Here is an 18,435-nt window from a genome sequence, read left to right as displayed (position 1 = left end):
TGGGAGAACAATACTGTATAGATAAGCAAAAAACATCCTTTACAAAAGAAATTTTAAGAAATCTAAAAAGTAGAGTATGTTACTGAGTTGTAGACACAAAATGGAAATAAAAGAATGTTTTGACTTATAATTTTGAATATTCAATTTTTTAGATGATAAGTGTTTTTGTCACTAATGCCAAACAGGGATACTATTGACATTAAGGTCAATTTGTCTATTAGTGACTCACACTTGGTCAATATACAATTTCTACCAAGCTTCAAAACCTATGCACAATTTATGTCAAGTGTAGCAATGTTTACCAAGTTATTTAGCGGAAGTGATGGAAACTCCAGTGTTAACCAAGTTCCATAGTGTTAACTAAGTTTCATAGTGTTAACCATGTTCACCAATGTCTACCAAGCCAATAGTATTAGCGATGTGAATCTAGTGTTGACTGAGCCAGGAAGTGTCAACTAAGTGATTTAGTATATGCCAAGTTTCAAAGTGTTCACTGAGTCACACAGTGCTGACCAAGTTCAAGCTACTTAGAAGTGATCAGTATGAATTGAACCTCTTCATCAATCAAGTGTGAGATAATGTCAAGTATTAATAGTGGTTACTAAGTGTTAGAACATCACCAAGTTTTTCTCTAGAACCCAAGTTATAGGATTTGGCCCGACTTTGTGGATTTTGGTTAAACTTGTATTGTAGCCAACTCCAGTAAGTTGTGATTTGGATTGGTATATATGTAATGCATTGTATCATATCCAAATAAAATGTGTAAGAATATGATGAGAAGAAGTGTGAATTAAAGAAGGAAACAAGTAGGATAAGGGACAAAAAAATATTATCTATCATAGCAAGGAAATCATTACAATTCAAGGAATCTGAACCAACAAGTCAAAGTTACAGATGAAAGATTAGCCACTAGTTCATCCTAATAGGTACATCGGTCAAATTCTTTAATAGGGTAGACATAATAGTATTTGATAAATCTATTTACCAAGTGCATACTTCATTTTATATTTTGTAAATCCTTTGACAAGGTGGACCTCATAGTCCTTATTTCTCCTAGTAGGGTAGATCGTTAGAAGAAAATAATTGTAAGACTTAACAAGCCTATTTTATATTGTAGTTTTAAAGCTTGTGGGTATCATCTTCACCCCAATTTTACTTTCTATTTGGAAGGTTTCTCAGTCACCATATCTTGTGTCAAATTGCTATGAATGTTTATTTTCTTTCATTCTTTCATGTATGCAATTAGATTAGAATATTATGTGAATGATTAATTGATGAAATATGATTAATTTTTATAGGTTCTTGATTCACCCCTCCCCTCTCAGCAAGCTTTCCTACCTCATATTTCTAGTAGGCTCATCCACATTATTTTCATAAGGCAATGACCTGAGCCATCTAACCCTTGGAACAATAGATTGAACATAAGTGAAATCAACATCAACTAGAAAAAAAACATCATTGAAATGTTTCTCTACTAGTGATACTAGTATTCTAAGTCTTTGTTTAATTGACTTCTTGAAGTCTTCAAAATAACATGTCATCAAAGTCTCAAAATTATCTTCAAGTTTCTCTATGTATTCTCCAATCTACACTACAACAGACCTATTTGTTAGTCTCAAAATCATTTTGACTTTTGAGTGCCAACACACTAAACCACTTTCTACATTGAAGCTGAGTACACTATGTATGCCAAGTCAAAATTCCAACACATGCCGAATGATCTTTAGGTGCCGAGAAATCTTTAAGTGCCGAGTGACTACAAGTGCTGAGCATGATGCAAGTGTTAAGTAATATTTAGATGTCGAGTCATAGATGATGCCGAGTAGGATAGAATCACTATAGCAGTCGAGTGAGCTAGTTTCTTACATATGTCGAGCATTAGGAATTAGTAAGTGCTAAGTAACACACAATGTGTATATGATTTTGAAAAGGCAAAAACTCATATGTAAACCATTTTTATGGCCAACATATGATGAATCTCGAAGGATTTAAGTGATAAGATTGAATCTTTGTATTTTTTATGCAATCTACATACAACCAATAAGAAAAATGGTGAAAGGATGCAATCAATAATAAAAGTGCAAGGAATGAGCAGGAAACAAAGATTCAATATAGATCAAAGATCCACATCTAACCCTAAGTCTTCGAATGTCTTTATAAGGAAGAAAAAATCTCATTGTATTTGAGATGGATGAAGGAGTGTATGGGAAAACTATAGTGGAGTTCAAAGTGAAGAGTAAAAAGACTTAGAGGAAAAGAGCAACAATTAGATATTTAGTTGATCAGAACAAAGCAAGGAATATGAACAAATATTAGATTTCAGAGAATCAAGATTAGAGAAAGCAGATCAAGTGCCTAAATTCAACAATCAAGGATTGTAAGCTATCAGGTTTATTATACCTAACATTCTCTAGCAATTGTATTAGAAAAAAAATCCTATGTTGATAGGTTAGCTTAATAGCTAGGTTGTAGATCCTTTGAAGAGGTGATTAAATCCTTTAATAGGGTAACACTTCATGTAAAGTGTTTGTAAATCCTTTAACTAGGTCACTATTGACACAGTGTAAAGCCTTTAACAAGGCAGGCCTTTAATAGGGCAGACCATCAGAAGTGGTCAAACATTATTGCTTCAATAATTTTGTGGGTATCATCTCCACCCCAATTTTATCTTCTTATTCTTGGAGGGTTTCTGGGTCACCAAAATCTCAAGTGTTATGTGGTGATGCATGTTTGTTTTTCATGGTTGTTCGATATGTTTACATGCATGCAATTTAATTTTAGTTAAAAGTTTTAATGGTTAAAGTGCAATACTTCTGATTCAACCCCCCCCCCCCTCCCCTCCCCCTCTCAGAAGCATTCTTCCCATTTGAATATTCCAACAATTGGTATCAGAGCCAAGTTCTCTAAAAAAGAAGCCTAATACCTTGTAGGAAAATATCTAAAGATGGAAGTTTTCAAACTTGGAAAGATCATTGAGAACCAAGTGATAGATGTGCATCTCGCTCTACACAAGGTAGAGGAAGCTAGAGAGGAATTAGGAAAATCTTTGAAAAGAAGAAATGAGATAGCCATAGCTGAAAATGATATAAACTACAAGGAGATTGATACCACACAAGTGTTTGCCAATGGAGACGCTAAAGAGTTTGATGCAGCAATAGCAAAACTGATGGAGAAAAAACAAAGTTGAAGCAGAAGAGATAAGATCTCTCAAGATGGAACATGAATCACAAGCCATAATATTATGTGAAATCACTAAACAAAAGAAAAGAGTGGTTGAGGATAGAGTCATGATGGAAGATGACAAAAGGAATCTTCCAAATAGACTTGAAGAAAAATGTATTGAATTAACAAGGATCTCAAACATGCAGATGGATACACTTGTCCAAATGATGAACCTTCATCATGAACTCAATATAAAAGATATTGAGATCTCTACTTTGAGGATGCAGAATAAACAACTGCATAATGAATTAAACAGAGAAAAAGAGATAATAGAAAATCTCAACAAGTCAAGTGAAGCCATCAAGTACTTTGAACAGTTGCTAAAATTCTCAATGTTAGCCAATGATACATCAGGAATTGGATACAACAACACTGAAGTTGGGGAATCATCAAAGAGTGTTGAGCAAATAAGTGAAAAGGTAAGGATTCTAAACCCACTTTTTATTACTATAATAAAAAGGGGCATACTACTAATGTGTGCAAGAGTAGAAGAATCAATCAGCCAAACACACCCAGAAGTAAGGGTTACTGTCACAAGTGCAACATGCAAGGACATAGGACACAAAGATTTGATGGACATTGCCATAATTGCAAGAAGTATGCACATAGAGCCTTTGAATGTAGATCAAAACCTATGTGGACATCAAATCAACCAGAAAAAATAAAAGGAAATGAAAATTATTACAATTGGGACTACAATACAAGGCAAAGCTGTCACTATTGTCAATAATATGGACATATACCCAAGAACTGCATAAGAACACATTTCAAGGGGAACTATAAAAGATGGTTGAACCAAACTACTTGCTTTAGTTGCTTGAAAATTGGACATGTCAGCAAGAATTTTCCAACAAAAGCCAAAGCACCAAAAATTGAGGCCAACAAAGGAAAAGAAAAGATTTATGTCAAAAAAATAAGAGGGCAAATGAATAAGACTTGGAAGAAGAAAGATGAGTGTAGCACATCAACTAAAGGGATCACTTCACCCAATGGCTCAAGTGATCACACTTCATTAAACTAAGCATGAGAAAGGTGTATGGGACTGATAGACAAAGTTATATCATACATCAGTCCCAAGACAAAGAAGTATTGCAAACAAGAAATCAGCATAAGCAAAGATGCCAATTCAAAATTTGAAGTTCTTGCAAATACTATTGAGTCGTCCTCAGATGCTAAGTAAAGCCCCAATGCATGCTGAGTTGCTAATAGTGACCGAGTTGATGGTTGATGCCGAGTCATGTTGAAACCTTCAAGTGCCGAGTTTACAGCTGTACAAGCACTAAGCATTTAATGCTATGTTTTGAAGGGTATAAGGTCAATGTTTAATCATTTCTCGCCATTCAAATGTAGAGCAAAGATGAGAAGAGCATAGGAGAGATCAAAGAAATGTATTGAAGCCATTTGCATGAATTTCAATAGTGATTCAACATAAAATTTGTTGATCAAAGCTATTTATCGAGTGTCGAGCTACACAGTGTTAAAAGTTTTTTTAATCTTTAAAATCCTAGATCGGAATAATGGCTTCTAGTTCTAAGAACCCCAAGGGAAAATAAGTTCATGAGGTTTAGTTGGTCAGTAATGAGGTTAAACAACCCAAATTTAGGCCAATTCCAGAAGTCGCCTACAGAAACGACCCTGCTGGTGCATTATCCATTATTCCATCCAAATTAGTCATGGTGTAGGATGTATGAAAGTGTTATAAATGAAAAATTGGCACCATAGGTGATCTTGAAATATTCCAAGCCTATGATAGACTATGCAAGAACAATATTGTAAAGGATGAATTCTAGATAGTCGAGAGAAAGGGTTTGACCAATGCCCTAGTTTACCCTATAGGATTCAAAACTGAATAGATATGAATTGTTTTAAGCAGAATTCATGATGGATTCTTTTGGCTGGAAAAAGGTCTAGTAAAGATTACAAATAGGATAGTATATAGGGTTACTGGTTTTCCAAACCTAGATCGGACTAAGACCCTACGTAGTGATTCCAAAAAGATCATTGAAAAGAATATAGGAGAAAAATGGAATAAAAGGGTATGACTATTGATACTATCACCGATCCTCTTCTAGATTTTTCTATGAGAATAATATCCCAAAAATTCTATCAATCCAGTAGATTGAACAACATGCTATGCATAGATGTTGATGTGGCCTACAAACTAGTAAAGAGAGATCACACATATGATCTATCAGAACTTTTTTTGTGACAGATAAATGAAAACCTAAGAGTAATAAGGAGAAAAAAAGGTGCTCAATGCAAATTTGATTCAATTCTTATGTGTATATTCTTCTATATAATTGAAGAGTTTCCTTCTATAGGAAAGGTAAATTGGAATCCTAACAAAACTATAATTACACAAATTAATGAGTTTATTGATCAGATGGGTGACAACTTTGAAGCACATATGACAAGCTATTTTGAAGATTTCAAGAAATCCATGAAGCAAAGGGTAAGAATACTAGTTTTCTTAGTGGAAATACATATTAATGATATATGATTCTTAGTTAATATTGATTTCACCTATATCCAAGTAGTAGTTCCAATGATGAGATGGCTAAGGCCATTTGGTTATGAACTAGATGTGGATGAAGCATCAACAACAATCACTGCATTGCTTGAAGAAGAAATAAACAAGTCTACCAAGCCTTTTGGCACATATGATGTTGTTAAATCTAAAGTTGTAATAGGATTAAAGGCTACCTCCATAATGAAGAAGAAAGATAAATTGGTGAAGAAAATTAAGAAGAAATTTGGTGAAGGAATTGAGGATAAAGTAGAAGAAGAAGAAGATGATGATGATGATGATGATGATGATGAGGATGAACAAGGGCACGGCCAAATGGAATTGACTCAAGGCCTAGGTGAAGATAAGGAGGAAGGTGCTAAGGAAGAAGAAGCCAAGGAATCACCAACCCAAGCTGAGCCAAAGAAAATAAAGGCAATAGTACAACCTCCAGCCCAGCCCAAAATAAAGAAGGGTGCTAAGCCAACTCAAGCCAAGCCACAGATACCAGTCACAAGGGCTACCATAAGGTAATCTTCAAAAAAGGCCAAGGAACAAATTAAAGAGAAGAAGAAGGCTATTGAATAGACTAGTGAAGTGCTGAGAAAAAGAAGAAAATATGTAGCACAACCAAATTCTGATAAGGAGGAGAGAACAAAGTCAAAAGATATCAGCCAATTCAGAGTGGTAAGTCATCCTCCCAAATCAGCCTTAGATAACATTTGTGAAAATATTAAGAATGTAGATTTTATTGATTTGAAAAAATTTGATTTCAACAAGCTAAGTAAAGAAGAGCAAAAGAATAGAGGAATCAATATAAGCCATGATGGTTGAATTCAAGTATACACCTCTAGAGCTAGACAATACCATGCCTAGAGAATTATATGAGATCATTGAAAAAAATGGCATTATTGTCTAAAAATTGAAAAGGAGATAAGAGAATCTACCTTAGCACAGGTGATGCTTGACCTAACAAGAGGTCAAATAACAAAGGCTAATAAGAAATATAGTGGAAATTTCACACCAAAGTATAGAGCCTTTGATATCTTACAAAACAAGATTGAAGATGTTGTTAGTAAGTCAATAAAAATATGGAAGTTGATATATGGTTTGACTACTATCAAGGATGGAGAAGAAGATCCCCTTGAGTTACAAAACATAGAACATGAAGAGCCTAATGAGAAAGAGGAGGAAGAAGGAAAGGATACAGAAAAAGAAGAAGAAGAGAAGAAGGAAGAAGGAAAGAAAGATGGAGAGGAGAAAGAAAAAGGCGAGGAGGAGGAAACACAAAAACAAGATGAAATGGCAATAGCTAAGCAGGAGTAGCAACAAGACCAAGGTGTGCATGACACACAATTGCCACCTTCTAGCCCTCCTCATGTACCCATCACACTTGTAGACACTATAACTATACAAGATGTTCTTGAAATTTCTACTTAGAAAATCAATCCTTTAACTGTAGAGCATCTCAAAAGAATCCTTGGCCAATCCACACAAAAATCAAAATTATGTACAGATCTAGTATTGGTCGGTGTGGATGAATTAGAAAAGTTAGTAGAAGATACAGTTAGAGATAAGGTGAATCCACAAGAACCACCTTCCATCATCTCTACAACTACTAGTGGTCAACTTCAAATTCAAATAGTTGTTTCATCAGGAATAGTTAACACCATAGTACAGAAGCCAAGTGCAACAAGAGACAAAGAAATAGAACAAATAGGATCGACTAGTACATCTAATCCTACAGCACAAACATAAGGTGCACTTCCTCACATTTCTATAATTGATCAAGATAGTAGACAGAAGTAGAAGGAAGCAGAGAAAACCCCTAAAGAGTAGGAGGCAATACAAAGATTGATAAATTTTCTTACCTCGGGAACTCCTTCAAAACAGCTAAGCAATGATGCAATGCCACTACAAATGTCAGCACTAGGATCACGTACTACAAAAGTTGAAAGGGTGCTTCACTATGGAGACCTTGAATTAGATAAGGAGATAGTCATACCTAGTTATGACTCAAAAATAATAAGCATTGATCAAATCATTGAGGTGAAGGAAGCATTAAATAGAAGAAAGAGGTAGAAGATACTCTGGAAGGAGTATAAACAAAAGCAAACATTACATGAGATTAAGGACATCTTTATGGATGCCTTCAATTTGTAGTCACTAGATGACACAAAGCATATAATGGAACAATTATCAGACATTATTGACTAGGTGAAAAATGAAGACCAAGAAACTAATGTAAGACTTATGGAATGCTCTGAAAGGAAATTCCAAGGGAAAGTAAATGAAAAATTATCTAGTGAAATTGCACTTTCCCAGGTTGAATTGGCAAAGATGCTTGACAAAGTGAAAAGGGTACTTGAGAATATATTCTCATTGTACAAAAATCTATGTGAATTTTCATACTTCACACGGGAGACAAGCCAAATAATAATGAGCCTAGAGAGGAATCTGAAGATTGCAAGCATGCAACTACCAAAAGATCCAGCTCAAAGTGAGAAGCACTTTATTCAAATGCTTCACACCCAAAAAGAAGTAATTGTGTTGACAACAAAAGAGGCCACCATCAAGGACAAACTAATACAACTCCAATCCTCCATTACCCCACATTTGGAAGTACTCCATAAAGAATAGGTCTATGCTGAAACTGTTCTGAAGAAAGATCCTAATCTTTCTACTTCAGATGGACTTGTTCACCTTGCTGCAGAGACTGCCATCCAACACAAGTCATTGGAAATTGCTTTGCATAATTGGGATTCAGTTCTCAAGATGATTATGGAGCTAAATAGCACATTTTTGGTGAAATATGGTCTTAACCCTTAGTACCCTTTGACATTTGTGTCAAAAAAGGGGGAGATAAAGAAAAAGGGGAGATAAATAAAAAGATGGAGATTAAAAAAGGGAGAGATATACTATATAACAAAGGTACATAGTACAAAAATAGCTAAAGAGTACTAGATTTATTAGAATTTTGGTTACAAGAATTTTGGCACAATCAACTTAGGGGGAGTTATAAGAATTTTAAGGTATATTGTTCCTTGCAAAACTTTTGAACAAGTTTTTGAGATTTTGTGCAGACGCTGAACAGAATGAATTATATACCTATAAGGTCAGACAAATAATGCTTAGATTAAATGTTTTTTACACTCATGTCAAAGGGGGAGATTGTTAGTCTTAGAATTTTTTTTACATTTGACTGCCAACACACTTAACCACTTTCTACATTAAAGACAAGTACACAATGTATGCCGAGTCAGAATTCCAACATGTGCCGAATGATCTTTAGGTGCCGAGAAATCTTTAAGTGTTGAGTGAAGATCAAGTTTTGAGTGACTACAAGTGTTGAGCATGATACAAGTGTTGAGTAATATTTAGGTTCCAAGTCATAGATGATGCCGAGCAGGATAGAATCACTAGAGCAACTGAGTGAGCTAGTTTCTTATATGTGCTAAACATCAAGAATTAGTAAGTGCCGAGTAACATAGAATGAGTATATGAGTTTGAAAAGGTACAAACTCATATGCAAACCATTTTTATGGTTGACATATGATGAATCTCAAAGGATCTAAGTGATAAGATCAAATCTTTTGTATTTCCTATGCAATCTACATATAGCCAAAGAGAAAAATGGTGAAGGCATGCAACCAATAATAAAAGTGCAAGGAATGAGCGAAAAAAAAAGATTCAATATAGATCAAAGATCCACATCTAACCCTAAGTCTTTGAATGTATTTATAAGGAAGACAAAATCTCATTGTATTTGAGATGGATGGAGTGTATGGGAAAACTATAGTGGAGTTCAGAGTTCATAGTAAAAAGATTAGAGGAAAAGAGTAGCAATTAGATATTCAGTTGATTAGAACAAAGCAAGGAAAATGAGCATATATCAAATTTCAGAGAATCAAGATCAGAGAAAGTAGATCAAGTGCTTGAATTCAGCAATCAAGGATTGTAAGCTATCAGGTTTATTATACCTCATATTCTCTAGCAATTGTATTAGAAAGGAAATCCTATATGAATAGGTTAGCTTAATAGCTAGGTTGTAGATCCTTTGAAGAGTTGATTAAATCCTTTAATAGGGTAACAATTCATGTAAAGTATTTGTAAATCCTTTACCTAGGTCACTATTGACATAGTGTAAAGCCTTTAACAGGGTAGACCATCAAAAGTGGTCAAGCATTATTGCTATAGAAATTTTGTGGGTATCATCCCCACCCCAGTTTTACCTTCTTATTCCTGGAGGGTTTTTGGGTCACCAAAATCTCAAGTGTTATGTGATGATGCTGTTTTTTTTTCATGGTTTTTTGATATGTTTACATGCATGCAATTTACTTTCAGTTAAAAGTTTTAACGGTTAAAGTGCAATACTTTTGATTCATCCCCCCTCCCCCTGTCTTAGAAGCATTCTTCCCATTTGAATATTCCAACACTATTGGTCTTCCAAGAAACTTTTCCAAATGAGGGAAAATTGTTTTGCACATAGAAAAGATATACAAACAAGTATTCAACCAAATTTATTTTGCACACTTTTTTTCTTTGTTATGGCTCCCAAGTTTTCTGATAATTGCTAGAGTTGTAACTTGGAAAGGTCATAAGAATGGTCCTTATTTACTATCTTATAGCCTAAATCCACAACTATACATGGTACACTATTGAATTTACTAGATTGAAAGAACTTATGTACAATTACCCTCACTAAAAATTTAATTAGGGGATCAAAGATCATGTCTATGGTTATCCCTCTCTTGTTCCACAGTACCCCTATATTCTTTACAATTTCCTCTTTTGCATCACTCCTCATAGTCTTTGTTCTGTCTAGGTTACAATACCCTATTACTCTTTGAATAATTCTCTTGTAATATTGATAGGTTCATTTTCTAACCATAAAAATTTGTCATGTATTATGCTAAGAAATATCTTAATCCACTCTGTCTTGAATACATCAAGGAAATCTAGAGAATGGGTTAACCCATTTCTCTCTACAATTTTTCTTTCCTCTTTTAGCACTCAAGTTACAGACAATTTTCTATACAAGTCTCTAATTTCCATGTCTCCTATACTCCCTACCTTACAAGTGTAGCAACACCTTATATCTTGTATCATTAAAACTTGTGGTGGTATCATAGATACCACACCAAATGGGTCACTTTTGAATGCAATATCAAGAATTTCTTAGAAATAAGGTTGTTTAATCTCATTACTAATCAATTGAACATTTAAAACTTCCTTTCCTTCCTTAATCACAACAGCAGAAGAGCTAGACACCATAACAACTGTCTAGGGTTTGTAAAAATTCAAACAATGTAGTTCGACACATGATGAATACCTTGAAAATTTTTATGTTTGGTGGTGAGTAGCAGTTGAATTCAGTATGCAAATACTCAAGAATCAATCTATCCAAATTTCCTTATGCTCTTCATGCTCTCTTAAATCTCAAACGATTGTAAAAGAGTCAAAAATTGACCATATAGCCCTTGAACTTTGCAATAAATGCTCAATGCTTACACATATATAAGGTTAGCTCCAATAGAAATTTTGACTCACTTGACTTTCATGTATTTCCTACCATGCTCAACAACCATAGTGAGCTCAACCAACACTATAACCTTTGATAGCTCAACAAAAACTAAACTTATATATTTCTTCTAAGTTCTAACCAATTCTTTGTATCTTACTTCATGCATATATGATTTTTTAATAACTAAATCCTTGGAATTGATGTACAATTGAACTTTTAAATATCAGTCCCACACATACCTCTTGATTGCCTAGTTGGGGTTGGTGTGATCACCTGATCCATTGGATAAAGTGATCCCATGTAAACTTGATACTATGCAATCTTCTTTTTTCTTCTATTTCTTGTTCATCTACACTTTGACTTCTTCAACATTAACATTTCATTTTACTTTATTGAATTCATTGCTAGATGCTTTTGACCTTATTAGACAATTTTTGCTAATGTGACTAGTCTTCAAACAACTAAAACATGTAGTTTGACTCAACCATCTACTTTATTCACTTTTGAAATGTGTTCTATTGCAATTTTCAAAAATAGGTCCATAATCTTGACAATAGTGACAATTATACCTTGTTTTGTAATCCCAATTGTAGGATCTATCAATATGGTTTACCTTAGCTTGCTTGTTGAATGACTAGTTAGGCTTGGATCTGCACTCATATGCTTTGTGTCCATACTTCTTATAGTTGTATAAGTGACCTTCAAATCTTTGTGTGCTTGATGTCCTTGATTATTGCGCTTATGATAGTTACCCATGAATTTCTTCTTAGGGTTCTAATTTGCATTGTTGCTCCTGCAAACATTTGTTGTATGACCTATCTTTCAACAATTATGAGAAGTATATTTGTAGTTATTATCTTTGATGCTTCTATGTTCACCACTTTTAGCTAATTCTCCTTCTTCAATATTGGTGTAACCCAATCCAATCATATCATTGTTGGATCTAGGAGATTCCATCAATTGCTCAAAATACTTGATGGCTTCACTAGGTCTGTTGAAACTTTCATCAAACTCTCTTTCTCTTTTCAAATCACTTCTTAGTTATTCATTCTAAAACTTTAGCATTGTGATCTCAATATCATTTTGATTTAATTCATGATTGCCAATCATCATTTGATTCATTCTTTCTAGTTGCATGTGAGCAATTCTATTCACCTCTAATGTCTTTTCTTTTAGTATATTGGTTAGTATCCTTTTTTCATCTTCAATCATGACTTTGTCTTCCTTAGCTTTATTTTTATTCTTGGTCATCTCATAAAGAAATCCTGATTGGACTTCTTATTCTATCTTAAGATTTCTAACCTCTTCAATTAGGGCACCATTCTTTTCCATCAAATTTGCAACTGTTGCATCAAATTCACTTGTGTATCCATTTGCAAACAATTTACTAGTATCTTCCTCTTGGTAATGTGTGTCATTCTCTTCAATAACTACCTCTTTCCTTCTCTTCACTGAGCAATTTAAATCATCTCTTGCTTCATTTAGCTGATGTACAGAAAGCTAGATTTAGATATTCTGATTCTCAATAGTCTTTCCCAACTTCTAGACTTCCATCTTCAAGATCTTTCCTCAAAGGTGCAAATCGTTCCTTCCAAGAGAACAAGGCTTTGATACCAATGGTTGGAAATACAATAGGGAAAGTAAAATTTGAAAGGGTGGGGGGAGGGGGGTGAATCATTCCTTCAAAGCTTTAACCATAAAATAATTCACCACACAACCATCTCACATTTTGCATGTAAACTGAAATACCAAACTAAATATGTTCATCCATAACATGAAAGAAAATAACATTCAACACATATATGACAAAAGATATTTGGTTACCCATAAACCCTCCAATGAGAAGGTAAAACTAGGGTAGGGCTAACACCCAAAAATCTTCACTACTATAGTTGTAAAGTGTATTTAATGAAGTTTACAATGTTTCATTATAAACTATGATATATCCTATGAAAGGTTTTCCCTATTAAAGGCTTACAATATTGTTAAATTTTACCTTGTTAGGATTTTAACACCCTGTTAGAAGCATTCTTGATTAAAGAAATTAAACTTATAATGAAATAAGCACCATGTTAAAGGATTTACAATAACTTGTTAGGAATACTCTATTAAGAGATTTAACTAATTCACCCATTAGAATGTCTCAGCAAAGATCATGTGGTTAGTACTTTGCTGCTAGATAACAAATCACTTCTTTGCATCTATCTTTGATCCTCTCTGATAAGATGTATCACTTTTTTCCTCTAACTTCTTTCCTCTATTCTTCTTTAACTGATTCTATAATGTATAGCTTAATTCACAACACCTTATCCATCATGAATGCTCTATTTGCACATGCAAACTTCTCTCTCCACACACTACAATGTTTTAGAGTTTACCTTCCTTATGAAGACCTTGGTAACTTAGGGTTAGGTATGAATCAATGATTGTGATTCATCCATTTTTCTTCTTAATCCACCCCTTTAACTAATTGGTTTCATGTACTGCATAGGGATCCTCAATATTGAGTCATTCTTATAATCTAGAATCATAAAAAAATCATTAAATAAACTCAAAAATGGTTTATATAGATGTTTGTGCCATTACAAACAACTATGTCCAAAATAGTTTTACTCGAGACCTGAAGTCTCTAATGCTCAGAATCCACTATATCTTCAATGGTGTAACTCAACTTCTAAATGACTTAGCATCCATTTATTACTTGACATCAACTGTCTATTTGGTACTTGAGTGACTTGACTCTTACTAGTTACTTAACACATACTATATATCTCAATTGGCATATACTATCTACAACTTATGCTCTACATACATTACTTGTTTAGCATGAACTAGGCTCTATCTAATAAATGACTTAAGTGTATTGTCACTCATATGTCAAAACTAATATGAGATTAACACTCATATGTATTTATTTTATTATATTAGCTCCTAACAGAAAATATCCTTCCACAAAGAACTTTAATATATTTGCACATCATCTTATGGGCATCATTCCCACTAGGGTTTTCCCTCTAATCAAAGGTTTCCCTAGTTAAAAAATCTACTATTACTATGTATGTTTACATTTCTATGGTTGTGGCATCTTTTGAGTACATGTTTCAATTTCGTTAAAGTTATTAAAAGTCCTTTTAAGAACATAACATAACCTAACTAATCAATCTACATTTTTTGATTGATTAGCTTGTCAAAGTCACACTTTTGAAAAATTGATAGCTTTCATCTCCCACCATACTTCCCCTATGAAACTTATACCAAACACACACAAATTTATATATTCTTAAAGATGACTCTCTCCTCTAGTGCAACATATAAATTATATTTTTTTTTGATAAAATTTACTATTTCCTTTTTTTTTTTTTTTGAATCTATCTCTCTTGAAACTTTAACATACTTACTTTCATTATCTAACAAATTGAACATTATTTTTCTACTCCAAGTTGTATCAAAATTATAAGGTTGGATTCATGATTGAGAGATCTCATAGTGCTCATTTTCACCATACTAAAATTTTGGTTTTCATTGTGAAAATGATTTGAAATTGTTTTGCATTGTTAGGGTTATGTGTCTCATTTATTTTTAGTTTTAAAAAGAACCCTAGCCAAATATTTTTACCTCAATTCAAATAGTAAATATATTTCCCTAGGGGATTATTTTGGTATCCAAAGATTATGTTTTTATCTAGCCATTTTATAATTTTTGTTAAGACTATCCCATTTTTGCCCTTATCTTAAGTATTTTCAAGCAAGAGATTGTATATATCTTTCAAATCATGAACCTCTAATCTTATGATCACGGCTTTGGAATTTGGTCACAAGATCACATTTTCTTTCTCCCAATATTATGACATAAGGGTTAGGAGAAGATAATAGATTCATGTTTTAAGTTCTCCAATCTTACAATTTTTCTTTTTATGATGGGATCATACAAGCAGAAAGGAAAGATCATGACCAAGTGATAAGTAGCTTGTCATAGGATTGTAGAAGTATTAATACATGGAAAAAGCTAGAAGGTGTTGATCCTATGATAAAGAGGTGATCAAGGCATTGTAATGGTCTTTGTAAAGTGTCCTGATGGTATTCTAAGGCCCCAGTCATAAGATCAAAGAAGAAGCTTTTAAGGATCACAATACTATGCATAAGTATGATCGTAAGATCATAAAGTAAAAAATGAAAAAGCAAGCTAGTAGTTTACTGTCAAAAAATGACATTTGTTCCATCCTAATTTTTCATAATTACAATGCATTCAAGGTGGATGCCACATCAAGATGGTGGGGCCAAAGATGTCTTTACACAAGTCTGCAATTTAACAAATCTTGTTCTTTGATCTTACGACAAATAGTGTTCTATAAGATCTGAAGGGTAGCAAAAAAATATTATAATGCTATGATAGGAATTATAGAGGTAGATCATAAAGGTAAAAGTAGATGTCTATGATGCTACGATAAGGAACAATAGAAGTTTCTCATAACATCGTAGAGGTAAGAAAGATAATTTCTAATATCATGAAATGGTCAACAAAACCATGATCATAGGATCATAAGGCCAAGGAAAATGAGATAAGATGCTACACTAGTAAATGTAAGGAAAGCTCCAATGTCATGGTAACTATTGCATCGTGAGATTGTAGGGACATTTTTAGGGTTTACAATAGTGCAATAAGGGTTTTGACTCCTGGGTTGATTGTAAAATAATAAAACCCTAAGTTTACATGAAAATATGTTTTCCATTTTTTGAGTTGGAAATGACAAAGGGCTCTTGACCAATGAGATTCAAGAAATATACATAAAGTGTAACATTGGATAGTAATAATAATGCTCCCCTGAGGTAATAGAATAAGTTGAGTTTTAATGCTCAAGCATGCTAAAAATCAATGCAAAGGGATGATGATGATGTACACTAAGTTATAAAGACATTTTGTTGATCAGTTATAGTTTACCATTCATAAAGAGAAGAAAATCTAAGCAGTTATAGAGTTTCTAGTGTATGAAAATTATCACTTTCAGTGCCTAGATATATTTTTTCCTAGAGTTTTCAAGCTATTTTAGAATGTTTGATAAGGAAGTGGAAGAGATTCAAGTAGCAAACATGGAAATTGTGAAGACCTACACTTCTAAGGAAGGGAAAATGAGATAGAAATGGATGGATGTGCTTCCATGGACCCATATGCCCTATGGAGAGATGCTACATTCCCTAGAGTCATAGGTTCCAAGGTTTTTAGGTATTTTTACTATAACAGAGAGAAGAAGATCCCGGTATGTAAACCATGGAAGAAGAACTTGGCAAAATTGATTTTTCCTGAGGTTTTTGTTGATGTCAATTTAGTAAAAGACCTAATCAAGTCATACAATCTAGCTACTAGATCAGTCCATAGAACAGATGGAACCATTCTCTATACACTAGACCATGTTTTGTTCATTGAAGTTTTTGGATTGGATGGTTTCATGGGTTAGCCTAAAGATTTGGAGGACCTACAGAGGAAATTTGAAAGAAACACCAAGGTATACCCAAGGAAGTCTATGCTAAAACATATTCCCATGGACTTAAAAAGTGTGTGTGATTACCCTAAGAAAGTGGATAAAATGATGCCTCTAGAAAAATTTAAGAATTACTTTGTAAAAATAGTATATGTTGTCCACAAGGTGGTTTGAAAGAATGGAACATATATGGTGTATGGAGAAAAGTTTATCATAGCCAAAGATGTTGAAGACTCATACCATGGAGAGGTATATAATTGCACTTGAATATATCCTAGAGGTGATGAAGGAAAATATTGTACTGGCACAAAGGGGAGAAATGAAAGATTTCAAGTTCCATCATTACTCACTAGTGATATACCTTATCTTATATAAGAATGTTGGGTACATAAGCCCTGATTTCATTGATCATACCACTAATGTAAATAGAGAGCTATCAATATAGCTATGGACATGGGTATAGGATAGTTAATATCATATTTTTTATTCTATTTCTTTCTTCAGTAATTTTAGTGTTATTGCTATGAAAATATTAGACCTAGGTTACTTTAGGGCACTTGAAACCTTGAAATATCTTTTGAGACCAGCCCTACTCCTACAGAGTAAGAGATCAGATCATAATTGGGGAGATAGCTACCTATTTCCAACCTTTTCTTTGATGAGAGTATATGGTTGTCCCCATCCACCCCACATATTTCTAAAATTCATCCCTCCCAAACTAGCCATTATTGAATTTATGTGGCAATTTTTTATGGTTAATAGGAAGTACTTAAGCCCTAAGGTCCATAAGGGCACTTTTTTATGTAGATGTTTCAGGGTGGGGGACTTTTCAATTGGAAAAGAGCCCTTAGATGAAATTCATTCTTTCCTCCACCACTTCAACCTATCAAATAGTCCCTATAGGATGTATGACCCTGATAATTGGATTAAGAACATCCTTAACAAAATAAGGAACTATGTGTTTCCCAATACCAAGGAGCTACCCCAAGAGGATGTTATTCCTAATATTGTTGCAGAGGGGGAGGTAGCATATAAGTTGGCCAAGCTTGATGTTGTGTTGAGGGTAGAGAGGGAAATGAAGAAAATAGATCCCAATTTCAAGACAATTTATATTGATGTTCCCTAGGATTAGGAAGATGGTTGCTAACCATGTTAAAATTATGGCCCAACTACTAGAGGGACCCTTAAGTGAGGAAGAGAGGGCATGTCCTAATAGCTCTGAACCTGATGTAAATCCTAAAGAAGAAAAAGGAGAAGATGACTCTATTGGGGCATCATGGATCACCAGGGATAACAAGAGACAAAAGGTTGTCCATATCCTTGTAGAGGTTAAATAGAGGACACTACAAATTCTACTAGGTAAGATTCAGTACTTTGTTGACTTGAGGCAAAGTTATATACAAGATAGGGTTATTGTAGCTAAGAACACACTCACAGACCTAGAACTAGTAGTAGCAAGGTTGGATGATAGGATCATTCAAGCCCAACATTTTATTGTATAAAATAAAATAGAGAGAGTTGGTGCTAAAAATGAAACTAGGAGAATCAGATGAGCAGAAGTTAGAACTAGTTGAGAAGTTGCAAGCCTATGATCTTGAGACTAAATTTATGACTCTAGAGGAAGCAAGGGACCTTGTATAGAGAAGTGGGATGTCATTGGTGCATATATGGGAATTGAAGTAAGCATTTTTTCTTGACTAGATTCAA

The sequence above is a fragment of the Cupressus sempervirens genome, unplaced genomic scaffold, assembly GCF_028749045.1.
Source record: "Cupressus sempervirens isolate cs-2001-9-10 unplaced genomic scaffold, ASM2874904v1 CseChr00s100001_01, whole genome shotgun sequence".
Classification (NCBI taxonomy): Eukaryota; Viridiplantae; Streptophyta; class Pinopsida; order Cupressales; family Cupressaceae; genus Cupressus; species Cupressus sempervirens.
Note: the sequence above shows the minus strand (reverse complement) of the source record.